General features: G+C 42.1%; 1 protein-coding gene across 8 annotated transcripts in view; it reads right to left on the reverse strand.

The window, feature by feature from the left end:
* The window catches only part of FOXP1 (forkhead box P1), a 405,896-nt gene that overhangs the window by 261,561 nt on the left and 116,654 nt on the right, over positions 1–27,681 (reverse strand). The gene's annotated exons all lie outside the window — the stretch shown is intronic.

Here is a 27,681-nt window from a genome sequence, read left to right on the forward strand (position 1 = left end):
AGCACGGGTAGGTGGGCAGGGGATGATCAGCTACCTCACATCCCACCCGCTGTCTGGGGACACCACGCCGCTTCCTGTGGCACAAAGTACCCCCTTTATGGCCACCTGCAGCCTTGCTGCCACCCTATCAAAACACAGCTGGAGAGCAAGGGGGAGAAGAGGATTCAGTCTAGAACATCCCCTTCTCCCACCGTGTTCTTGAAATAGCAGCTGGGTCACGGCCAGTCCTGATCCTGACCTGCACGGGCTGTGTCAACACCAGCAGAAACAGAGCCTTCTGCACAGGGCTCCCAAGCCCACACCAGTATGGACACCATAAAAACCTGAAACATTACTGAACTTCCCTCAACCCTTCCTGTGGATGCTCACAGAGAAATACTACTTTCAAACAAGTGGATTAATTATCCACTACATAACTAGCAGGAATGTCTGCCTGCAACCTCATCCCTGGAAAGAGCATCATTGCCCTCACAGAAATTATGCTGCACCTTTAACTTCTCAAAAGTAGAATTTGAATTGGTCCAAGAAAACCAAAAGGGACAGCAGAGGAAAACACACAGTGCTTACACTGTAACATCTCTGAACTAGATATTCCTGCACAGGGACCTTAAGCAGAGACCTTTTCAGGCTTTAAGGAGTTTATTCCCCGTGCCAGTTTGTGTTCTCTATGTAGATTCATGCAGCTGCCGTGAAAGGAACTGCAGGTTTCTGTTACACCAAACTTTCTTTGTGAATTAAGAGCAAAATGCACAAACTCTCTGCCTAAGAATTAGCTGTATGTGTTTTTATTGCAGCATGAACAGGTTTTTATTTGTAAGGTGAACAAAAGGCAGGGAAGTGTTTATAAATACAACATTTATTCCAGTACAATGTATGTGTTTTGCCTTAATAAAAACAGAACCTGATCAGTCAGCACCAAAGATCACACAGCACAAAATTTCTCTGTTTTTCTCCAAAGAGAAATCCAAACTCATTTTCTGTGCTGTACCCTGAAGGTCCTGTTCACTGCAAACAGGACATTGTTTTCTTGGGTTTTCTTTTTAAACAGCAAGGAAAGAAAAAAAAATAGTAGAGGGTGTCACTGCAAACACATCAACATGTACCATTAAAATGAAAACAAACCTGATTAAACCAGCTTAACTAAAGCTTCCAAGTTCCTTATCAGTACCTGGGACGTATCTGGAAGGGAGCTTTCCCACCCCAAAAGGAAGTGCCAGGGGTGTTCCCCGCTCCCAAGGGTAGGCAAGGTTGGGTGGTTTGTCCTGTTGTGATTTAAATACGATGTGATCCTTATTCAGTGCTATAAAGTCTGCTCTGAGCATGCCAGTACATGTCAGCTTTCCCTTCACTCTGTAAGACAACAGCCGCCTCCATGCAGAGTTCAAAAATATTTGATGATTTAAGCCAGCTTGCTACACTTAGAACACAAAGCAGACTGCAGTGCTCAGTATCAGAATCAGCATTTTCCCCCTCCCCACTTGTGAATACATGTATTTAGATCAAATAGGCTTTTGGCATCATTTTTACATGCCTACATCTGAGCCTACTGGTACTAGAAATCCTCTCTTCAAGTATCATCATCTGAGGATAAAGACACAAGATTTCCCATTCTCCAAGGACTGCCAGTCTCCTTAAACATAAATCTGCTATTGTGCAGAAGGCACAATCTCTAAGGATTTCTATCGCAAAAGAACAAGGAAAATAGCCCAATAACCGAGAAAATGGAGCAGTTTCACAGATTGGTGTGTTAAAGCAATATAAAGCAATTATGTGGTTGGGTGAAGGTAAGGAAGGGAGCAAAGACAGAAGAAGTTAAGAGGGTTTGGAACTAGAGGGAAAGCCTGATTTGGGACTGCAGCAGCATCCTCAGAAATTGCAGAACGAAAAAGGCTGCTTGGGACATAGTTCAATAACCACTGATGTGATGAGACTAACCCCACTGTGTGCCAGATCAGCCTGCAGTAATCAGAAACATCCAGCAATGATTCTTACAAGGTACCAACTGCACTAAGAGGAGAAAAAGCAAGCACTTCACTTTTTGAGAAATACTGTGAGGCTGATTCTGACAACGGCCAAAGCTGCACTAAGATCTCCTACATTTCTCTCAACAATTAAGCAATTCATAGTATATTCAATTTACACTTCCCTACACACACAACTAGGTGTGTAATTCTGTCTTGTTAAACAGGCACCAAGTAGCACTATCCCACAGGTATAATTTCATTATTTCTCTAAATGCCATGTGCAGGGCAGCAGCACACACAGCATGTGTGAGGTAGTGGGTGGTCTTATTTCCAATGCTGTAATATTCAAACCTCAATAAGGTGGCTGATTAAATACAATGTCTCAACTTTAACTCTGCTTCTAGAAGCTCAGAGGTTGACGTTTTCCAAGGTGATGTGGACCAGAGCTCCCACTACCAGACCTGAGGAGGCCTTACTGATTTAGAGCTGCTGGGCATCTGGTGCAGTGCTTTGGGGATGCATCTCATTTATTAACTGTTCAGCTATGGGCTATCAGCTCATGGCAGGCACTTTATACTTAAGTGATGAGGATCATTAAGGCAGGATTGAACTGGGGATGCAGGGAATGCCTTTGGTTAATCATATTAGCAAATATACTCACTATTTCCTAAAAAGAGGTTGGGAAACTGTCCAGAGGGAATGCATTGCCTAGGGCCCTGACTTCACAGGGAAAGGCAAAGTAGCAGGGAAACATCAGGCTTGAAAGAAACCAACAAGGTGTTGCCCCCCTGCCTGTACTGCTCTGCTGCTGCTCCTGGAGGCTGGGGCATCTGCTGGGAATCAGAAAGGCTGGATGGAGTAGGCTTTGTGTGGGAACAGGGAATTCAGATTAACAAACGTTAAGGCAACTCCGCTGTGTAAAATCCCTCTTGCTCCTTTGTTCAGCTACATGTAAGTGCCTGCAGTGAGCAGGCTGGATGGTAGAGTGGAGGACACAGCAAAGAGGCACTAAAACTTCTGAGACGCAAACGTCGCAGTGCTACCCCTGACAAATTTAACAGATTTACACGAGTACTACCTGAACAGGCTGTGCCCAAATGCTGCGGATATACACTGAACAACAAAACAAGTTTTCTTTCCCAGGATTAACTACAGAGTGCAATTTTCTCTCCCTTGTTTCAGTATGACTGTGTACAAGCAAAGCTCCTTGCAGAAACTACTTGCATTTCAAACGTTATCGCTAATGTGCACCGCAGCGCATTTCCCTCGCACAGTCATTAAAACGTGCGCAGGTCAGGATGCTGAGGCTGCACTCATGGCTCTCTACAGTTACAATATTAGTAAAGTATTTACTAAATTGACTACCACCTACTGTAAGTCAAATTTGCTGACAGATAAACTGAGCATAACCTCTGGCATTTTCAGACGTTTTCTTACGAACAGATATGTTTTTTGCGTGTTCTTGCATGCTAGGCCCTTTCCAAAATGCTGATTTGATCTCTGATATCAAGGCTTACTCACCCCCTGGAAGGTACAAAAGAAAGGTAGCAGGAGCTTGCATGTGGGTGAATGAGACTTTAACATACAGAAAGCACAAAAACTTACTCTTTTTCACTTTATTATAGATTCAAAAAGCTGTAAAAGAGCACTAAAAATTCTGTACTATTTCTGCATTGGTTGAGAAACTCAGCTGAGAAGAGATTTAAAGAGGGGGAGATATAAAAAGAATATTATTTGCATAGTCATAAATCATTATAAAACAATTATTCTGTAGCAAAAAAGCACTCGTTTCACAAGGGCAATCTAGCTTCAAGAGAGTGCACTATCTGTTAGCATCCTATTCTCAAAACAGACATCTCTGGACAGATTTGTTACAGTTTTGTAGATGCTAATGTGTAAACAGATTGTAAAATTATTTTTGGGCCCGTAATAGGATTTAATGTGTTTAAGAGGTAGTCTTATACCTCTTTAACAAAGAGGCTTACAATATGGTAAGAATGTATCACACAAAATATAATGCTTTTAACAGATAAATCCTCTTGGCAAAGGCTGTAATCTTTCAAACTTAATTGGTGAACTCATTAACGAACAACTGCCACTACAAGAAGAAAGACTATTGTCAGCGACTTATCGGGCAATGAGATAACAAACTTAATTATATTGTTTTCAGTGGATTTACATTTGCTTCCTTTAGGACACTAGATTTTCAAAACATTATTTCCTCTACTGTATACCAGGGTTCCCCACCCCCCCCGCCCCGTAAGAGAAAAGCAAACCTATCTACAACAAATAAGCAAAGGGGGGAGGGGGGGAGAGAAACACACCAAAACCACCAAACGACAAAGCCAGCCCCAACACATCACAGCTCTGAACGAAGCACAACATGGTCCTGAAACTTCTGTCTTTATTTTCTACTTGTAAAAAGTTAAAAGCCTGTAAACTAGTTAATTTATGAGCCATGTTAATCATTTGTTCCCATTTGATCTGAGCTTTAGCAAACAAGGTTTCCTGGGACATAGAAGGATAATTTGCAGGTCCAGCTTGGCTCCAGAGGGGGCACTAACTAATTTGACACCGTAACATGACATTGATGGCAGGCACACACTAATGACCAAACTGCTAGATGCTCCTGTCAGCCTGTCTCTGCAGTGAAAAGCAAGTTTCTTCTTATTGCCAAAAAAAAAAGTGCAGAGTGGTCCTACTAATTATTCAGACATGCACTATAATGAGAATCTTAGTGCTCCCTTCCAACATACGAACTGCTCACTAAAGCTCCCATTTGTCTGATACGGTGGCTGATTAGAATTTGTTTCTTGAATAGTAAAACCCTGGCTTAAAATAAAGTAGAAAGGATAAACAGCCTTTTATTCTGCATAAAAACTCAGAAAGTGGCCATTTTGGTTTCAAGCTGGGGTTTTTTTGTCATTTATTTACACCAGAAGAACAGAAAATTGGATTAATTTTTAATAGTACTTCTCAAACAACATATACATCTTCATGGGTTTTACTGTCCGGATCAGTCAGGGCATAAATTCTGCAGGCAAAGGGTGGCTTGGAAGGTATTTTCTTTTCTTTCCCTTCTCTTGGGGGAAATGACATTTTCTAGAACAGACACTGATGCCAAGGAAATCACAAGCTGAAAAAAATCAGTTATCTCTTCTTTCTAGTTTATCTTGTTAGAACTGATTCCTCAATGTGTACTTTAAAAGTTTGTAAGGACTCTATCTCTGATACTCTGGACATAAAAAAGGGGGGAGGTGTGGGGGTGTGGAGAAAAGAATAAGGAAAGTTGAACAGTGTTTTCCAGGTACATTAATTCCTTGCTTTGGGTGCTGATCCAGCACAGACTACAGAGTGTACTTCAGCTTCATATCTCTCCTGGATTTACAGTGCTGTGATTTTTCTAAAGCCGCTGCAGCACTACAGAGCTCCAATCCACAGAGATGCCAACGGACTTACCGGGGTTATGTCCTGTGTTAACTATACAAACTGAAGATACATTGCTGCCCTGTAAAAGGGCCTGAATTTCTAAGGACAACACTTAGCTCTTTCTGAAAAGCAAACCCTTCTAAGAGCACTTCAAGTGGGCCACCCAAAGCCTAGTGCACGCTCCTGAGTCATTTAGAAAAACGTAATAAACCCGAAAGTGTGATACACAAAGGTGAAGGAGACACGCGCTCCACTACCACCCCAGGACAGTTTGAAAGCCATTACCAGTTAATAGCTCTCTAGTGGTCTACAGGAATTCAATCAGCGGTCTCCCCTCGCATGCCATATCTGCACTGGAAAAGCCACAACTGTATTAGGAACATATTGGCAATGTACAGCTGGAGGATCCCACAGCACAGACGTGAGCAGGCTCAGGGCTGACCCCCAGCCCTTTTGCATAGGCTCTACCTCCTCTGCTTGCTTTTGTTCTCCTGGCTGTCCATCAGCATGCTCATCACTGCTTACACTGATAACTAAACTGTGTTTAAGAGTAGTTTCAATAACATGGAATCGGATGCCTCCATTGCTCACATTGTTAAGGTTCATCACTCCTTTTCACTGAAGGCAATAGCAAAGTGGCTACAGCACAGTGCCAGAGAGCAGCAGATCAGAGAGCCATACAATGGTAGGGACTTCTGGAGATCATCAAGTCCAACCCCTCTCTCCAGAGAGGGAGACATCACAACCTCTCTGGGCAGCCACTTCCAGTGCTCTGTCACACCCCTCACAACCAGCACCAGGTTCCCTCAGATCTCCCTGCAGATCCCCCAACAGCACACGCTACCTGTAGAAACCACGATGCAACAGAGCACCAGGCACTTCAGTCATGACCGCGGGTATTCCAGACATTAATGTTCACATAGCTGCAGCCCCACAGAATCTATTAGAGTGGCCAGCTCCCAAGATGAAAGCGAAAGCACGTCTGGAGAGCCGACCTAGTGTAACATCAATGCTGGGCACACGCCGTTACATGTCATTTTGCGGCGCAACATGTGAAGGGCACATGAATCATTAGCAAGATAACAACCCTGGCACCTACCCCAGAAATACCTCAGTCAGCACCCAGCAGGAAAGAAAAGATAAAAGAAAAAAAAAAATCCCAGAATCATTAACAGAGGCTCAGCTCCCACAGCAAGATGCACTTAACAGCGTTCATCCCTTTGGAAAAATAGAGGTACTGTATCCAAGCTACGGCACCGCTAACGTTTTCCACATGGCTGGGGATGGATTGGTGAGTGGTCTTCTCCTCAACAACAGCATCTCTATGTGCCAGCTGCTGGGAAAATGAAAACTTGAAGCATTTTGTACTCTATTCTCATGAACCCCCAATATTAATGCAGACAGAGGAGAAGGAGAGTCACCAAGTTTATTTCAACGCAGATTACACCACGTTCAGCCACGTCGTGTGGACGCGCTGCAGTAGCCTCCTCGCCCAGCATGCCGGAGTGTGAAGAACAATCCTTTTATATCCACAGCATGACTTGGCCAACTTTAAAGTGCAACAACTAAAAACTCCAACATCCTTCTGTCAGTTTAACTGCTAATTTGCAATGGATTCAGTTACACTTCCCGTTTAAGGCAAGTTCTCCTTGAGCACTGGCTAAGAAGTCTTGGGCAAGAGGAAGCAGCAACCATCTAAAAATTAATCATTAAAGAAACAAAACAACCAAAAAAACCAACACCCAACCACCAAAAACCCACCACCAACAACCAAAAAAAACAACACACCAACCCTGACCCACAACCTCAGAAAAAAGAGGCAGGAGCCCTCCCAGAACTGCAGCAGGTGGATAGCAGCAGCACTGCAAGACCTTGATGGGTTCACCCTGTGGCAAAAAGAAGCTGTGGTGAGGCCAGCCAGGGTGGCCAGGAGCACTATCAAGGATGTCCTCTCCTTTCCCTGCCATGACTCTCTGCCTCTGAAGATGACTCAGAGGTATGTGAGGCACAAATGCGCCATTCCCTGTAAGAGCACAGAGAAAAGACTCACCTTATGTCAGGATGATGAGCAGCTCTTGGGATGAATTTAGATCACAAACCTCTCTGATCCTGGGGTTACAGCAAGGTTTCCACACAAGACAGCTGGATCACCACAATGCAGCTACCTGGGCAGGGGCTCTCAGTGGCCACCTCAGCTCACCAATCCATCTTCAAGACCCTCCTTAGGTCTCAAAAGAATGCAAAGCAGGGAGGATCAGCAGCACTTAACTGCAAAGGAAGCAGCTAACTAATCTTTATAAAATGTATGGGAACAGACTGGAACTGACTTACATGTCTAAAATTGGTAAAGTTGTATGGGTTGGTAAAAGCAATGTCAAGCCCATAATTAATCAGGATTGAAGAAGACACACGGATGGGGAAAGCATTAGTTCAGCCCCTCCACCTGTCTCTACTCAACTGCACTTCAAAGCAGCTTTTTCCTGCTTTTCTCCCACCACCTTTTTCTGCTACAGCAATAAAAGTCAAGGACTAACATCACTCAGCTACTGGTCCCTGTGGGCACCTCTGAGGCACATGCTCTCTGCACATGAAACAACTAATTTCACATATTTATTGCAGTTTTATCAGAAATGCCATTTCATTAGCTATTGGATAACAAAAAGCCAACCATCCTGTGTGTACTATAGTTGATCACAGGGAAGAAATGCTCCTTCCAGCATGGCCTGAACTGAGCAAAAAAGATAATCATGTGTACATACAATCATGTGTATGAATTGGACTCTAAAGGCTATCTTCAGGTTGGGTGTGTATCACCGGGCAAAATAAAACAAGTAACGGTTTCACTGCACTGCCTGTGGTTTGGGTCAATCACTTACAACTCTCCACTTCTCCTTCCAGGCACCAACTGACAAGATCACAGCCTGGTGAAGCCAATGAAGTACAACCGCAAGATGGCAACTAGACAGAAGAGCAGGAAGCTTTGCTTTATCAAGCAAGCTATAAAGAAGGAAACTGGTGATTACTGGTCTAGTGAAATCACAGAATCATTTTGCTTGGAAAAGACCTTTAAGTTCATCAAGCCCTGCCTTTACAATCATCAGCTCACAGAGAGATGCTGGAGAAAAAAAGACTGAAGTGTATGCATGTGTTAAAGGCATAAGAGAAAAAGATAGTGGTAAAAGACAAATCTTGATGCCTCTTGAAGAGGCATCACCTCCATGTGCCACATCTTCTGATCCTTCTTTCATCACCACTGGACAAAAGACACCAAACACATTTAATCAAAGAGTCAAAACATTAATTCCTCAACAGGATTACAAGTTGGACAAGAGGGTCTCCTCTCCCTGATAAAACTCTTCTACTTTTAGTTTTCCAAGACAGAGAATGACAGTCCAGCAGTGAGGGGCATGGGGTACCAGCGACCAGCCCCAGAAAAAACATCACTCTGGAGGGACAGAGGAGGTTTTGCCACAACCCAAAGCAGATGCTGGCTGAGGGTAGCAAAACTCCTGCCTTCACATACAGAAGTGTTTTATTTTAGAAGGGAAGGAGACAGGTTTGTGGTGATGTTGCCCTTGGGCTTCTGGGATTTTGTTTGTTTGTTTTTCTAAAATAATTTAGCAAGTTATTCCTCCATGTAACATATGAAGGTGATTTGATGTGGTAATTACATATTACATTTGACAGAGTAATTAATGTAGCAAAATACCACTGTACAATGTGCAAATTTCGTTTGCTGTCATTAAAACATGTGGCTGCTCAGCAAACTGTCCTGCTCATGGAATGGAAAAAAAAGGGATGGAAAACTCCCATCTGTGTGTATTCTGTCATCTAGGAAGTGTATGGACTGGCCTTCAGCTTCAACTACACTCCTGTCCCAGTAGACATTCTCTAACAGGACCGGAGAACTCAAAAAGCTAACGTAAGAAAAATCAGCAGCATCTTCCAGGAGCAGCACAGAACTTCACAGAGATCTTTAACACCTCAGCTTGAAATGCCTGAGACTTTGATGGCAATGTTTGCTTACAGCTGACGTGTAAAATATCTTTGAAAACCGTTTTCTTTCTACAAATTCCCCTCCAACGTGTCAGGTGTATCAACCTGCAATGGAGGGTTCTGTTGCTCTTGGAAAATGAAAAGGAGCAGCATCACTAAGAAGATGCTTGAAAAGTTTTCAGTCACTTTAAATGCTCTGATGACTTTGTCTCTAGATGAAACCATCCAAGCATTCAATGACGTAAAGGAGTAGTCAAAGCTAAATGCAAACTAACAGGAACAAAGTAAATATTGCAAATGTCATTAGTGCTAAACAGGTAAAATATTCCTGTGTAGAGAATACATTCAGACCATGCAGTTGGGTCTGTGGAAAATAAAAACCTAGTCATGACTGAAATGCTCTAAACCAAACCAGTGCTTATACCAAAACCTTCTCTGAGTTATTGAGCAGCAGAGTATCTGCTTCCAGCTTGGATCTCTACTACTACTGTTTTCACATTAGAGCATCCTAAACACTTTATGGTTTGAAAGAATCCTGAACAGAACCTCAATCAGCACAGAGACTAGCAAAGACTAAGAAAACAACACAAGCATCCACATTCACAGTATCACAGTATCGCTTAGGTTGGAAAGGACCTCGAGGATCATCGAGTCCAACCTATCAACACAGACCCCATGCCTAGACCATGGCACCAAGTGCCACGTCCAATCTCCCCTTGAACGCCTCCAGGGTCGATGACTCAACCACCTCCCTGGGCAACCCGTTCCAATGACGAATGACTCGCTCGGTGAAGAACTTCCTCCTTACCTCAACTCAAAGAAACTTAGAAAGAGAAGTATCCAACCTGCAATGCCATGTTTAGGAATTTCCTATCCTTATTCTCATGGACTGTATCCTCAGTAATTTTATAACAAGAAAACCCAGCCACTATTCTAAAATCATCTTCACTGCCAAAGGAATCCTTGAAATGCAGCAAGGACCTGCTGGCTGAAGGTATTTTTAAATAGCTCTGCGTCTGCACTGGAGGCAATTCCATTGCAGTAACCACTACATACACCAGAAAAGCTCTTCAATCCTCCCAAACAAAAATGAAGGCTTATGTGATGAGTACCAAGGAGTATCAAAGCTAAACAAATCTCCTCCCACCCTTAATTCACAGAAATTTAGAAAAGTACGTTCAGCAAAAGAAGGCCTCCAAAGAAACTCTTATGAGAATATTAACCTATTCCTTCTTAACCAGTTGTAACCTCCTTCATAGCACTTGTTCCTCTGCTGCAGAGGGCAAGACTCACACTAGGACATAGGTGGTCATGGGAGGATAAGATAAATAATCCACAAGTATGTTTTCCCAGAGGTTTCCTTACCCATTTCACAGTAGAGTGATTGTTTAGGGCATCCTTGGATCTAGCACAGGGGCACCAGTGGGGCTCATTACCCAGCTGCTGGGTGCAGCTAGTAACACAGACAGACCTCCCTTCCCAATAAACCAACAGAAAACACCGTAAGTTTCATCAGCATGACCAAGCCACATCCAGGGTGTGCCCCTCACCTTGCCTTTCTGCACCCTGCTCTTCCTCACTCTCTGTGGCCAGAACCCCATGAAGGGGCTTTCAAAAAGAAACATGATCCCAGCTCTTTTCACACCCAAGCATGAAGTGGTAGGGTGGCAGACAGAAGAAAACCTCTCCTTACATGTTCTTCTGCTGGTAATAGCTTTGATTTTATTATGTGGAGGTGAGAAACAAAACCCAACATTTGACTGAAATGAGGAGAAGAAAGAAGATACACATTTGAATGATTCAGTAGACAAGAGAATCTTGGCTTTCAGTTGAGCAAAACAGCTGCCAATCTCTTCTTTGGACAAGGAAAGCCATCCATATTCAGCAGTGCTGGACACAGGAACACAAGAGGCTACATTGAGTTTAAAGACTCTTCCCAGTCAATGCTCCTGCTGCAAGAGGGGAAAAAAAAAAACCAAACCACTCCACAGATACCTGCAGCACACCTGCAAAACAACCATGCTGGTGAACCTGAGCTCCTCAACTCTTCAACAAATAGGCACCAGTGACTTGGAGTAATCACAAGTCCAAGCTGAGAGAGATAATGTCCCCGGCTAGATCTAGTCCAGGTACACTTGTACTTCTGGCGCAAAAGCCTTGAGAACATTGTGAGCACTGGATGGTGGGTCCAACATAGCCTAAAGAGGCAAGTTGGAAGAGCTTCTGTCTTAGCAAAAAAATTTAAATGTGTTCATGCACAAGAGAAAGGCAAATGAAACACCATAGAGCAGCTGCTGCTTTATCTAGAAGTTCATATGCACTCAAGTCAATCCAAAAATTAACATTTCACATCCTATGAAAGACTGCAGTCTTTTCCTCCTCTCTCTCCCAAACCCTGTCTGGTATGCACAAGGAAGCAGTACTACCATTTACACTCTTTTCCCCTTTAGATATATTTACCCATTGCTTTAGACAAAACCAAAAAACCCCACCAAACCACAAAACACCACTGCACTTGAATCTATCACCAACACCTTAAGGGTCATGTAGGGCAAGGCTGGAAAGTGACTGAGAAGTTCACAGAGCTCCACAACACTTTGTACTTTACAGAAAGAACCTCTCTTATAATGAACAGGGATGAAAACAAAAGCCATCCTGTGCATTATTTTCATAAGGGTAAAAAGCTTCATGCATATAGTTAAGTTACACTGTAGAAGTGTTGGTGGCTTTTTTTCCCCCCAGTACTTAAATTATTCATCAGGTATAGCATTGTTTTACTGTACAAAATGTTTGATATACAGAAAAACTCATTCTTTCAGAAGCATAATTTCAGCCTCCTTTCAATTACTCTTTCTAGCAGTAGCTAAAGAAAGACTTTGGCTAAATCATTGCAAATGTTCTTTTCAAGTAATGAGAAAATTCAGTCTTGCACCTCTCCCCTTTGCTCCCCTCCTGAGCCTTAACTAGGTTGTTTTCTTACAATTAATTATTTAGGTGGTGCCAGTAACAATACATTATTACTGTTGCACAGTCCCACAGACATGAGCTGAGCGGTGATACAACTCAGCGCTGTATTTCGTTCTGCCTAGGAACTTGCACTGCCTGAGAAAAGAAATTTTCCTTCAGCTTAAAACTTGCTTAAACTTAGCGATTCAGCACTTTAGTGTTGTTTTTCTGGGACATAACTAGCAATAAAAGATCACTATAAATATGTTCTCCCCATATTCGTGTGCTGCGTAAATATACGGTAATGGTGGTAATTGAACTCTGACTAGGATGCCAACACCTCAGGCAGACTGACGCGACATTTAATTTATACAATTAAACATGAGGGTGGGGAAGCACTAAACAAACAATGTTTGTTAGTTGTATGTTCTACACGAGACCTATTTTCTCAGTTTATCTGTCCTGGGTTGGGTTTGGCAGGGGGAACATCTCACGAAGCAGAGAATTAGCTGCTGGTAGGGCCTGGAACCAGGGAAATGGAGTTTGCCATGAGCAGATGCCTGCACCGCTGAGGCTCAGGAGCCCTAAATGCCCAAACAGAGCTCAGGAGGAGGAATCATCCCTTCCCAGATTCACAGGATGATCCCAAGAGCAATAAGACATTTTAAACCGAGTGCATTTGGATCACCAGCTAACCAAGTGAGCTTTTGCCAATTGTTGGAACAGGCTGCCCAGGCACGTGGTGGAGTCAATGTCCATGAAGGTGTTCAAAAACATGTAGACATGGCAGTCTGGGACATGGTTTAGTGGGCATGGTGGTGTTAGATCTCCATGAACTCAAGATTGAAAGTCTTTTCCAAACAAAACAATTTATGGGTCTAAGTGTGAGGTGAAACTTCCAAGTTCCCTCCATCTGATGGGCTCGCATTGGACACTGTATGACTTTAAGTTTTAAAGACTCAGAAGGTACATTCCTGACAACACAAATCACAGAATTAAATGTGGAAGAAGCCAGGTATATAACAAGTTACTTACACATAAAAAGCAACTTAGTTGGAGAAGCAATCACTGCACAAGTATTTCTTTGCTACTACAACAAAGTACAAAAAGTCTGGTCCTGAGGTTTTAAAGCTGAGCAGATTCAGGTCCTCTCATCCCACTGGAAATATCCTCTCTTCACATAAACTAATTTTTTGTAATCTGTTTAGCCAAACTGTGTTTTTCTGCACGTGGACTCACTGAAGCACATCAAAGTGTCTCTGCCCATATCGTAACTGCAGAACACATCTCTTATTGAAGAAGTGTGCTTATAATTATTAGAACTATTACTGTTGCTAAAGGAAACAACCAAAAAGAGAGGGGGAAAAAAGAGAGAAAAACTTTTCTACACTGTCATGGGTGCAGAAAACTTTGCTTAAGTATGGCAGAGGGCATGTGTGTCCATGCCATGTCCATGCTAGAGCAAATGCAAGAAACAGCACTATGGGATATTTTTAACCCATCTCAAAATCACTCAGTGAGGGGTTTTTCCTCTCTCTGAGTAGACACTATATGGCCCATCAACATTACATCAGCTTTTAATATAACCAGGATTACAAACCAGGGATCTCCCCCAGTAGTACTGTGACTCTGGGAAAAGCAGGTGCTATTTCCAAGCATACATATGGGCAACCATTAGAGTATGAAATATGCAGACAGTGATGAGCAAGGTGGAAGGGGAGGTGAATACAATATCACCAAGACAAAACATGGGCAGAACTAAAGAAATCCACCTCATACCAGAAATGAAACAAGTTGCACAACGTCTCAGTTTGACTTGTACAGCACCACTGAGCACACCAGTCTTCAGACATCAAAAGTGAAAACAGGTGGGTTTCATCAAGACCAAAAGCAAAACCTGCATGACCTTTCCAGGACAAGAGGATCTCAAGGCAGGACTTTTGCAGGACAAGATACGATCTACAGGTTTGAAGAAATGTTGTGGGCATACCTACTAAGACCACATTGTCTTCCAGTATCTTGTTCCGGTTTATGTATGCTTTCATGGATATTAGAATTCAGCAAACCCAATGATCAACAGCAGGCACTCACGATGAGTACCTCCTGCCTCACTGAGAGGGGTACACATCACCCATCACTCTGGATCACAGGCTTCAGAACCACACTCCCCTGGTCACAACAAGGTAGTGTTTAAAAGACACACACAGATGTGGTGCTGAGGGACATGGTAGACACCATGGTAGACACCAGACTTAGTAGAGTTAGATAATGGTTGGACTCAATGATCTTGAAAGTCTTTTCCACCCAAAACAATTCTATGGTTCTAAGGAAAGAGCATAGCTCCCATTCATTTGAAGGGCCCTTACTCATTCTCCAGAGCATGCTTTGCCTCACTATTGAGAAAGTTAATAACATAGCTCAGCTCACAGAACAGGCATCACTGGTGAGATTCATTGGCAGGCAATAAATACTTCAATTAAAAAGAATGAAAATGAAGTGTATCAACTTTATCCATTATTTTTTACCACAAAAGACCTTTAATCCACTGTCTTAATTCTACCTCCAGTTGTGCCTTAAATATATATCCACAGAGCATCATTTTTTTCCCCTTGGGATTATTTTTGCGTTTGCATCTTTCCTGGAAAACAAAGTCTCATTTCACTTAATCCTTATCATATAAATACATGCAGCTTTATTACCAATAACTACCCTCTAATCCCGTTTGGATCATTTATCAATGTTTCTGAGTTTCAAAAATATAATAAGGTATATCATTCCCCCACCACCACCACCATCTGCATCATATCTAAAAGTAATTCTGTATCTGTAATTCTGTAGCCTGTTGACTTGATTGCTTAAGACAAGCTTGAGATACTTTTGCCCTTTTCTTTCTTTATAACAAACTCCAATAAAGTTTTAGTCTGCCATTGCTTTATTCACTTTAAACATTAGGAACGATGAGAGTTGTTTAGCTTGGAGTATGGTGCAGGACTTCGCCCAAGTGTCAGCAATTTTCTTCGGCTACAAGAGAGTTAAAAAGCTCACTGTGAACATGGGGCACTCGTGGCCCCTACCAAAACTTAAGAGAAGTAGCATTAAGTTTATTAAACTGGAAGGTAACTGTTGACACATACTTGCTTTCAAGGGGTCCTTGGCAAGAAAGTGGCAGCAGTTACAACAAATTAACAGCGTACAATAAAAACGCCATAAACATGCAGCATACATAATAAATCCAATCAAGTCTACAAGTTGCACAGATAAAAATGACAAACGGCCACTGTCTCTGAAAATAAAAAATACACATTTCTCAAACGCTGCTGTTCATCACTGCAACATGCTTCTGCCCCTAAATCTAAAAATACAAATTAAGTGATTTTAATAGGAACAGCATTGTACATAATATATTTACTTTCTCATTCCCCCCCCCCCCCCGGCTCCTTCCTCCCCCTCCCCTTTTCCCCAGCTTGCAAAACTAGGGAAACTCCTTCAGCAAAGCCTCCTTTGGGCTGATTTGCTTTTTAAAGATCCATGCTGGATTCTTGGTGTTTATACAGATGTTAGCTCAGCGATGTGCGGCACAACACGACGAGTATCCCTCAACTGACAGAACACAAACACCACAGTACTTATGGCGACTGCTGCTCCATAATTTATTGTCTGACTGCATTAATTTCCTGCATCTGATCTGTTTCTAATTCTAGCTGCTGAGGTTGGCATCTGAAATTTGTGGCCAATACAAGGCATTTTAAAGTTAGAGCAGTGCACACTGAATGTCAGCTCACAAGAAAAGAGGCCATCCCAAAAGGGAGCACATGGAGGTGAATCTGGGTCCATTCAGTATCTGGATGTCTTCATTGCCAGATTTAAGAGCCCTTTTTCCTAGCAAGTAGGAACTTGGCAAGGTGCAGCTTGGAAGCCTCTGCCTGTACCTGCATTGATATTCCAACAGGAACTGCAGCAATGGGAAGCCTTGCATGGGAGAGATTAACAAGCTTGCATGTAAGAATAATTTAAAAAACTAAAGTGCTTCCACTGCACAAACTCCTCCTGGTTAATCAAAGAGGGGAAACAAAGGGCTTCATTAAGTATCACCTATATGGAAGGTGTAATAACATAAGTAAATTATAACAATTAAAAGTCATTAAAGAGAGTAATTAAGAATAACTGTTTAGATAACAATGGCTTTCTTGAAATGCTCATAACAGAGCTTTGACTTTTTAATCACTCTTTCGCAATGACTCGCCTAACTTCAGAATAATTGCAGAGTTTTTTTGATTTTTTTTTTATACATCCCAAAGAGCATAAAAGTGAAACCCATAAATTACATGCTAACTCCAGCTGTTAAATGTTGGCATTTTGTCTTTAAAAATAATAATAATAATTAAAAGGAAAAAAAAAAAAAAGGGGGGGTTCAAAATCTGTTTCCTTAAAGCAAGGAAATGTGGAAAAAGGCCATCCTGCCAGTGGAAACATTCAACAGCAGAAAGCTCATGCTGCGGTTTCTTGCCGAGGCAGCAAACTTCTCTAAAAGGGAAGTTACTGCCAACTCAAATACTGTTTGCTTTCACACCCAAGAACAAACTGTGTGCATGGTAAAGGCTTCCTGAGGGCTCAATGCAGCTGGAGCATGCTGAATAAAGGTAACTAATGTCAAAGCTACTGTAAACTTGTTCTCGTTTTTCTATCAGCAAGTTATCATCAATGGAAACAAGGCTATTATACTGCCATCCTTCCTTTAAAAAAAGAAGGGGGGGAAAGAAGAGAGAGGAAAATGAGCTTTTATTTACCCTCAATTTTAATCCTCTCCTTTAGGTTTTAGAATATTTCCTTGTTGCTGTTTCTAAGCTGGGGAGAGGGGGAGTTGTTTGCAAAACTTTCCCCTGCCCTTTAAGAGGCCAGGTCAAGCTCAACTTCTTAAGCACAATAAAGATGAATTTCCAGGGCTGAACACAATATGCAGCAAGGTTCCTCTCCCCAAGCAGGAAATGCAAAGGGAGGGTTTCACTGCAACTTGACAAATTCAAGCCAGAAAGCCATGCCAAAGCAAACAATCGCTGGGAGGGCTCAGCTCTACTGAAGATGACAGTTAGATGGGTGTCCTACCAGGGGCGGTGACGGTCACGCTACTGTTACGCAAGGCGGGTGTGCATTTACTCACAGGAGCAGCTGTGCAGGGCTGGGAAGCATAAGTGCAGGTAGTGGCATCCCCATCTGGTCCCTCTGCTGCACGCAGTATTAGAAGTGCTATCGTTTTCAATAACATGTACATGAGAGAGGGTTTTTTTTTTCCTTCCTCAAGAGTACGCCTGAAAGTTAAAAGCCTCAACTACTGCTTCTACAGAAAAGGGATTGGTGGGGTTTTTTTCCCCCCACTTTGCTCATCAAAGAAACCTGAGAAAGCGCAGCTATTGTGACAGCGTCGGATAATAGTGGTTTCAGCGACGATCGCGCTTTGAAATCCATAGTTTTATTATTTTGAAATACAATGAAGGGAGGAATTAAGATTCTCGTAACACACAAGGGGAAAAAAAAAACCCAACACAACAACAAAACAAAAACCCTAAACATTATCAAATCCTGCCTTTCCTCTTCTAGCCAGCTGGCATATCCAGAATCAAACACAGTTAATCATTTAAAGAAAGAATCCTTTTCAAAGTAGAAATCACACTGTTTATTCCAGAACTCCTACTCAATACTATTTTTTTCTGTGTACTAGTGCCTAACACAACACACTGAAATGGCATAAGGCATAAATGCATCTTTATGAAAGAAACCATGAGCTTGAGCAATTGGACAACTCTACTCAGGAGTCAAGTCTTGTGCTTCAGCTGAGCTCAAGATAGGGCTGAGGTGGAGTTACCACCACCCTGACACCTTATTCACCCCAATGCACGCACAACTGTGCAGTCAGCAGTCACCTTCCTTCCCTTGATTTTTCCTCAAAAAAAAGAGGGGGAAAAAAAAACCTTATGATACACAACATTAAGCATCAGCCCCCCCATGGACAGGAATGCAAAGCTAATCTTTGCTTTCCAAGAAGGAAAGATGAAAATTTGTCAGCTCTTCCCCAATAACAGAGCTGCAGAATAACAACGCTTCTCACTAGGGCCTTGTCATGATTGATGCCACACCATCTCCCTCCTCCATCACTCCCTACCTTGTCTGCTTGCTGGTGGAAAACCAGGCAGCCCCCGATACTCAGGCGGATCTCACACCTTCTCAGGCCACAATCCTCCAGCGCCTGGCTGCTGCCAATGTCCTTGCAAACACCGGTAAACAGGCCACAAGGTTCAAGTTAACTGCAGAGCGTTACTACACTGAACATCTGGTCATGAATGAACGGATTGCCCACTAACTCTCAGCGTTGGGCAGCTGATGAAAAATTCAACATTTTCCTTGTTGGCACAGTTGTTTTGGAGAATTCTCTAGAGCTTCCTGAATTATATTAAGAAAATTTCACTGCAGCAATCTATATCTGTGAGAACAGCTGGTGTTGAAAGGGATCTGCTGCACTCGGTGTGCTGGGGGACCTCCTGTTGGATCATGCTACTCTTACTACATTTGTCCTTGAAAACTTAGCTCCGCCGCGAGGTCCTACAGACAGGACTGAGAAACTTAAAAGCACAGGGCAAAAAAAAAATAAATGTTAAATTAGGAAAGGCAGCTGAATGAGAGGAAAAAGCCATCCAGGTCAGCCAAAGACACACAGCATCTCCACTTGCTCACGAGGCTCAGCTAAGCCAGGACAGCCTCTATTCTCTAAGACACGACATTCGGATTTCTCGCCACTTTCTTCCCTCTCTCAGTATTGTTTCGGTTCAGTAAGAGAAATTTCCATTCTGATAAACAAGGGTCAAGAAACTGAAAGGCCTCTATAAATTGGACAACAAAGATTTCCCTCCTGCAAAATCCCTCAACTGCCAGTTGCGCAATTAAAGCCAGCTCTAAACCATGCACTGAACTCATCTGAAACTAAAAATTGAGAAATCAACCAAAAAAAAAAAAAAAAAAGATAAAAAATGGGGGGAGGGAGGGAATTAAATTCAAGCTAGAGCTTAAAAAAAAAAAAAAAAAAGAGAAAACAGTGTTCATTTCAGGACAAAAAAAATTTGACTTTTAAATCTCACAATATTTTAAAGAAATTAACTTCTTGATAGTGTGATAGTATAATAATAAAACATGCATATCTTTTTTTCTTAAGGAAGTGGTAAACTTAAGTCATGCTAAATTTAGGCTATTATCTATGCAGCATAAATTTCACTTCTGTGTATAAATGCTAACTTGCATATTTCTCCATGGTAACTAAACTATGATTAAAACAACAGTGAAACCAGCCTTTAAAGCCACCTGTTTAACTAGGAACAACCTAATTTACAAAAATACTTAAACTTAGAAATTTCATGGGAATCTAGATCACGTTTTTCCCAGTAGAAAGCTCACTTTTCCATGATCACATAATTGTAATACACTTGGCTCTGGCTGGTATTTTTTTTTTCTTCCCCCCCCCCCCCCCAAACCAGTGTAATTTTTTCAGGCATTGTTCAGCCTAACAGAAGTGGTATTTAAGATTATAAAGAATAAGTCTTTAATAACCCTTTCCGAAAAGGAAGTTATTTTGCTCCTTTGAAGGGATTAATTTACCTAGGAAGTATCTTCATGTTTTACAAAAGGAACAAATGAAAGAAATGAGAAAATCCCAAACTCAAATTCCCATTAGATATGGTAAGACACCTTCAAAACTCATTTTTCTGTTGCGATATCCTTGTAATTTACTAATGAAGAAATGGACTGGTTTTATGGGTCAAATTAAAGAAATAATTACAAAACGACCCAGAATAGTAAAAGTGTAGGTACCAGCAATATTTTCTTATTTAATTATAAAGCATAAAAATAGATTTGAATATGAATCATTTTTTTAACCATAGAATTAAATTTAGTATTTAAATACCAAAAAAAAAACCCCACCAACCAAAAACCCAACCTTGAAGTAGAAACATAATCATAATAGGTTTGGTGTGAATTACATGACTCATATTCATGACACATATCTAAAAATGCCTCATATTAAAACTTTATTCTAATAAAAAATTGATCACTTTTTTTTTTTTCTCTTTTAATCTACTGGTTTCCACATGATGTAATACTTAAGGCCAAATCCCTGGCTTTTAAGTAATGATGAGTGAAGTAGTTTCACAGTAACACCTCATAAAATGTTCAGAGTCCATTTCATTTGCACTTGCCCATCCAATGTCATAGACAAACGTACAAAGGATGCTAATTAGTTAACAATAGCATTAAGATAATGCCTACCAAAATCGACATTAAAACCCATCCCTGCTATTAACAGCCCTGAAAGGATGACAGAGTAAAGCTCCTACGGCATAACCAACACAGTAAGAGTGTTCCCAAGGAAAAGACACATGGGGCTTGAGCAGATACAAAATGAAGCCCCCCTGGGTCTAGAAAGATTCATGAACAGGCTGGCCTTTACACCTGGAAATAATCTCATGGAGCTCAGTTTAACTACTGCACACAGTTAAAGCAAACAGAGAGGTGAGACCTAGTTAGCAGCAAACTAGCTGTAGAGGTGCCAGTCTACCAGCCAGGTAGGGTTTGGACTGATGAGTGATTCTCACCCCAACTCAAACATTTTCTCTGCTTTATTATTCACTCACCAGCTCTGCATCTGTTAATTCAGCTAAAGACTTCTTTCTGAAGACAAACCTATTTGCTCTAAAGGATCAGTACTCTTTATTTAAAAAAAAAAAAAAACCAAGTTTCTGAACTCCATGTAAAGCTCACCAGATTCTCATTTGTTGCAGATTCCATCCAAGATCGCAAGAACTGAAGCACACTCAACCAAAAAAGGCAAAATTATTTTGTTCTTGCCCCAAGTTTTTTGTTTGCTAGAGCTGTCAAAATTTTGTCAAATGAACAGTTTCACTGCCTTTATGTAACCAGTCTGTCTCCTCTTCATTTCACTGCAGAGGTCTTTCCACAAGACAACTAGAGAAAGAAATACACTTGTAAAACTAAGTAAAATCACAAGTACTAAGCAAGTCATTCTGGGTTAAAGGGCAGGAACCACAAGTAACTCGGTGATTTTAAAAGGATCATATTTCACACTGTCTCCAAAACAGTACACTGTTCACAGCCAGATCGTTGAACATCAATGGCCATGGGTCCTTCAGGAGGGGTTCTCTGTTCCACAGAGCAAGAGAAACATCTCTAAAATGGAGTACACTGATGGACAGAATAAACAGGGCAGATGAACACTGTGTTCAAGAAGAAGCATCCTCCACCCACTTCTATCAGTGGGACAGCAACCAGAGAAACCAACATATCCATGAATTCGCAGTGCCTCTTTATGTACAAGTCAAATATTTGGGGAAAGTGGGTCAACTGATGGATTAATAGTGCTGGTTAGAGATAATTGTCCTGGTTGTACTCATCTCAAGCCAATCGGGAGCCTATGCTAACCCTGGACATTTTAGTGCTGCGATCTGCTGCTACAGATGTCTTCCACGCTCAGGAATCAGCCACTTGGAAAGCTGATGTAGCCCTGTTACACTAATTAAACTTTGTTTTGCATCAGAGTCCTGCATTTGCAGTGTGTGTACAGTATGTAAATTGCACAAATTACAAGAAAAGTTGATTAGCGTAATTCAAATCTCAGCGCAGTTACTAAAATTAACAATGAATACAAATTACACAGAATCACTTCAGTGCGGCTGAGAAGCTCTACACACAAAGCATGTTACCAAATTCACACAAGTGGACACCAAAACAAGTGAAAATGAGCAGTGAGAATACTGCAGACGATCTTTCTCAGAGAGATTCTGCCCCCAGAAGTAACTCTCACCCCACCTTGTTCAATTCCATGCAGCTATTAGTTGAGGTTCAACATTTCATCAGTGTCTGCAATGCTGTTTCCAACTGTGATGGCCCCGCTCTTCCCAAGTACAGCTTTTCCTTATCATTTCTTCTAACATCAGCTGAAAAAAAAGTGCTTCCAATGCTGGAAGGAGCACCAACAGTGGTAAAACACCTATTGTTTATAGGAAAACTTAAGGTTTCGAGGTTTGTCCAGAAAATCTGAGCTCTCCTACTCAAGCACATCTACTGTCTCTAGAGACAGCACAGGACACTACAAGAGTAAGCACTGTTGTTCCATTAGGAAGATCCTGCTGGAGCTACCAAAATGAACAGTTCCCTTTGTTCTGCTCAGAGGACCACATCTCTTCCTATGTTATTCGCCCCTCTTTCCTCTGCCTAAAGAGGCATCACAGCTTCTTGGGCTTTTCTATCAACACAAAGTAGTACAAAAACCTTCTCTATGCTAGTGGGGAATAAGCTTCTAGTTGCATCAGAGGTGGACTCTCTCCACCTCCAGCAAGAGGCAATGTGTTGTTGACTACAAGAAGTCTAAAAACAAAACAAAAGAAAAGGCAATCCATTTTTTTGTGGGCATCTTGTTTCTTTTGCTTATTGAGAGCTTACCAAATACTACTGGCTCCTTTCTGCTATCTTTTCATGTCAAAATGCACTTCTCTCATTCTACTAAGATCTCCATCCCTTTAAAAAGCCATTGGCTGGTGAACCTAAGAAGAGAGGCAAGCTTGTTTGACCTCTGCCCTTTGAAATCCAAGGGCAGAGTTGCCTCCACTTGACTCTACTAGATGGTACTGCAATATTCAAATTGCCCATGGGAATATAAAAAGACACCAGAGACCTTACACAATGCTGCCTTGACCTCCACCATGTCTAAGTAAGTTGCTGCAACTGCCCATTCACCTGAGGGTAACCAAAGTCAAGGAGACAAAAATCTCACAGGTGACAAAGAAATATTAGTTGTCATCCCTCAGTGAAGACTTCTCCACACCAACCCCTTTGCCTGCCATTGCTCAACAGTGCAAAGCAATCCAGAACTGGTATTTCAGTTTGATTTCTATCGCTGACATGCCAAGCATGGCGTTTTGACAATGAATCTGTGATGCTTGTAGCAATACGATCTATTTCTGTGGGAGAGGAAAGCAAGAGGGGCTTAAAAAAGGACACAGAGTGGGAAAGGGAAAAAAAAACAAAAAAATAGGCATTTGATTTGGAAAACAACATTCTGGTTGTGCTGGGAGCAGGGGGCGAAAAAAACCAAACACAAAGGAGAGAAGGAAACAAACAGGCATCAGAAAAACGGTGCTTTAAAACTCATTAAATTGAATGTGTCCAAACAGGACTTTTGGTTATCCCAGACTTGGAGACAATAGCATTTTCCCTAGCCTGCCAGCAATGATAAAGGTCTGGATTAAACAGGAAGACAGGAAATTCAAAGTTCACTTCAACTCTATTCATAAAAGGGGCTGGGCTTACCAGTTCAGATAAAATAATGATTAAAAGAAAATAATTTTTAAAACTCTCAGGCCAAAATCTGACGAGAGGCTGACAAAAAGGCTGCATGATGCTTTATTCTATTTTAATATTCTTTCCAAACTTCCTGTACTGTACTGGCTTCAGCGCAAAGCATCATCACAGTAAGCTGCAAAGCCAGGAGAGCACCTCACCAAAGCAGCACTGGATAGTTCAAATAAAACCAATTTCATGAAACTTCACCAGAATTCCCAGACCAAAAGACACATATGTAAGCAATTGAGATGCTTATCAGAAGCTGCTTCTCTGAACATTTCTCTTGTTCCCTCTCTATCACCTATCAACCACCTGCCACGTCTAGCAAGCAAGACACAAGACATTTCTAAGCAGGACACAAGCAGACTAAGTATAAAGAGCCTGAAAATCAGGGCAGAAGAGATATTGAAGCTATCATCCTATCTCCCAGCCCAAGTATCTTGACTTCCGTGAAATCTTCTCAGTGTTCATCAATATCTAAAAGGCAAGTGCCAAGAGGATGGGGCCAGGTTCTTTTCAATGGTGCCCAGCGACAGGACAAGAAGCAACAGCCACAGACTAGAACCCAGGAGGTTTCGTTTGAACAGGAGGAACAACACCACTCCTGTGAGGGTGCTGGAGCCCTGGAGCAGGCTGCCCAGAGAGGTTGTGGAGTCTCCTTCTCCAGACAGATTCCAAACCTGCCTAGATGTGACCCTGAACAACCTGCTCTGGGTAACCCTGCATTAGCAGGGGATGTGAACTGGATGACATCCACCAGTCCCCTCCAACACTACCATTCTGGGATTCTGTGAGGTTTCGATCAGAGTAACAGCTGAGAGCAATAAAAGACAAGGAAAGGTGATTTGCCTTCAGAAGTTCCACATCACTACTGATCTCTTCACGACTACTCATATAAATCACTATCAGTAATTATCAGTATGGTATCTAACACATAAATAGATGCACATCACAATTTGCAAGAAGACCGAAAACCAGTCATGCCTCAAAACATGTAAGCCAGTACAGACAATGACCCAGAAGCAGCCCCAAGGGCACAAGCAGTCTGACACAGCTCCTTCAAGCACCACGTCCTGAGGAGGACCCAGGAGGTGTGGACTGCCAAGAAGGTGGTGGAAAGCAGCCATAGCCACAGCCGACTTGCACAACCAGAAACCAAAATGAGAGAAGCAAAGAGATGGTGCTGCACAAGGACCGGGAAAAGCGTTGTACCAATGTTCCCATGGGACAGGGGCAGGCCACAGTTCCTTTGCAAACACACCCGAGCTGCTCAGTGCAGAAGTTCAGATCTAAAGAACAAATTATTTCCTCCTTAATTGCCCTCGCTTGGGCTTTGCCCCTCACTTCCCTGCAGCCAGCACACAACTTCAAGGCCACGCTCGGCAGCCGTCGTGTGCACGCTCCTCCTTCCTTAGGAGCATCCACCCATTCTGGAAGGAAGCATGAAGGCCAGCCTCTGTGGGGGGACACAGCAAGTCCTCAGCTTGACTTTGATGGCATTATGCTGATGTACACTGATATTTTTCCTGCATCAAAACAAGGCTTATTAATATTCCACCACGCTTGCCTTTGTTGTCAATCGCCTCAGTAACCTCTCTCCTTTCAAACCCTGAGATTCTTTGACTTAACACAATCCTGAGCTGCTTGCATGGAATTTGAGGTTTTTCAAGGCATCCGCTCCATTTCAGCATCATTATTTCCTTTAAACATCCACTTTAAGCGGCACGAGCAATTTTGAACTTTTTATGCTGTTTAAATTCAAAGACAAATTTGTACACAACAGTAAAACACGGCGCTAATTTGTCACGCTCCTCCGAGCAGCCGTGTCGCTCACACCAAGAACCACTGACTGGGGTGGATCGGAGCTTTCGCTCCTACTTCACATCACTCAATTGAGCCTTCTGCAGGGGAAAAAAAAAAAAAAAAAAGCTTTTAACAACCACATCTGGTCTTTAATAAATCACTGCACTTTGTCTTCCTGCCAAAACTCCTCCTTTATCTAACTTACATCTTCATGATGAGATAGGAAATCACACGTTATGGTGGTGACAAACAATTGTAATTATGTCATTAGTAGCCATTTAGTCTACAAAGGTTCTCAAAAAGGAAATATAATGCACAATAAGAAATATAGGATAATACATTGATCACAGTTCTAATCTGCTTTTTACTTCACAAGTGTAAAAAGCTGGCATAATTCACGGGCACAGCAGGCAGTAATAGTATACCACTTTATGAACTATGCAGCTATTTTATTTCCCCTATCTACTTAAAAATAAAAAAGCTTTTAATAGCTTGATTTAGACATAAAAGTTATTTATGATGCTTCACTGATTATAATTTTTTTTTAACTTCTCATGAAGCTGATTCTTTCTGAAATGTAAGTACATATTATGTCATCAAAGATCTCAAAAGAAGAACACTTACACTAGGAGGGGAAAAGAAAAGACTAAAAAAAGTGAGGAGGAAACTTTGGTACTGGAAAGAGTTTAGGAAACTTGTCTGTGTAGCCTGTATGGCTTGGAAACCAGCATGCCACAAGCAGAAATAGCTCTTCTACCATTTAGGAATTTTCTAAAAGCAATTGAAGTATAAACATGGGAAGTTTAAGAGTTCACTCAGAACAAAGGTGTCATTTAAACCAGTTCAGATGCTGGAATATTCACACGTGAAGAGCAACTGGGGCCTGGCTGCACCGGCAGGCTCCAAAGGTACCTTTATTATTTCAGTTCAAACCCAGAGAATGCTTCTGGGACAAAGTGCATTAGGCTTCAACTTAATGCACTTTCATTCACTTCACAGAGGAGTCTCAGCAAACATCAACTGAGTTCCTCTTTGATTAAACCAGACTAGCTCCAGGAGCATCATTTCAAGTCCCTGCTCAGAGACAGGCTCTCAGTCCACAGGACTGGATCAAATCTGGGCCAGGGTGGCTGCCAGGTCTGTAACACCAGCCCTTCCCTTCACAGACCCACTGCTTTTGCCATGCTTAGGTGAGCAATGTAGACACAGCTCAGGAAAGCTGTGAGCCACCCCACAGAATGCCCATCTCTATAGCCTATCACTTTGTGTAACCAATCCAATCATGAGATTTCTTTTAGTTTTCAAACACTCCTCATTTTGCAATGCCTGCTTTAGGATCATTATCCCCTCCAACACTAGGTGAGATTGTCCTACACAGAAGCTAACACACATTTGTGCATTTTTTCCCAAAAGATCTGGATTCCAACAGGTTGCTGTATTTTGGCAACCAGCTCTCAGAGTCCCCAGGGTGTAAGATACACACGAGGCTTCGTAAGCACCCATAACACACAAAGATTGTTCCAGAAAGCATTCTTTTTCCTTCAAAGAAAGGCCTGATTTCCCTTCCATGGTTGTGAAAACCAATTGCACAGAGGACCCCAAAGAACGAAAACAGTGACATCACATCAGCCCTTCTACACCAGTCAGAGCTACAGTGCCCCAAATTCATGCAGGTACCATTCTGGAAAGTTTGTTTCTCAATCTTTGAACCTCTCTCTGCCCAGTGTATTCCCCACCCCCTCATCCCACCAAAGGAAAACCATCTCTCAAGATATCCAAACACCCACTCCTGCTTTCGTTCTGGGTTTGTTACAGTCTCCCCTGTTTCCTGTTAACCATGACTACAAAACTTCACCTACTTTTTGCTGTCATCCTGGAGCATCACTCCACTCCTTACCTGGCTGAGGTACCTCCAGCCAAGTAGTTTGTCTGAAAGGATAACCTAGAGGAAGCAAAGTTTCCACCAAAGCCATCCCTCTTACAGTGGCCTATTAGGTGGCAGAGGTGCTAAGGATGACTGCAGATACATCCTGGATTCAATGCCTACTCTGGCACGGGCATGGGAGAGCTCGAGTCAGGCCTGGCGGCATGCAAATGAATTAAAAGAAGAGCCAGCTCAATACCTATATTTCTAAAACACACC

This window comes from Melanerpes formicivorus, unplaced genomic scaffold (genome assembly GCF_026170545.1).
Source record: "Melanerpes formicivorus ecotype bairdi unplaced genomic scaffold, bMelFor1.0.p_v2 SCAF_28, whole genome shotgun sequence".
Taxonomy (NCBI): Eukaryota; Metazoa; Chordata; class Aves; order Piciformes; family Picidae; genus Melanerpes; species Melanerpes formicivorus.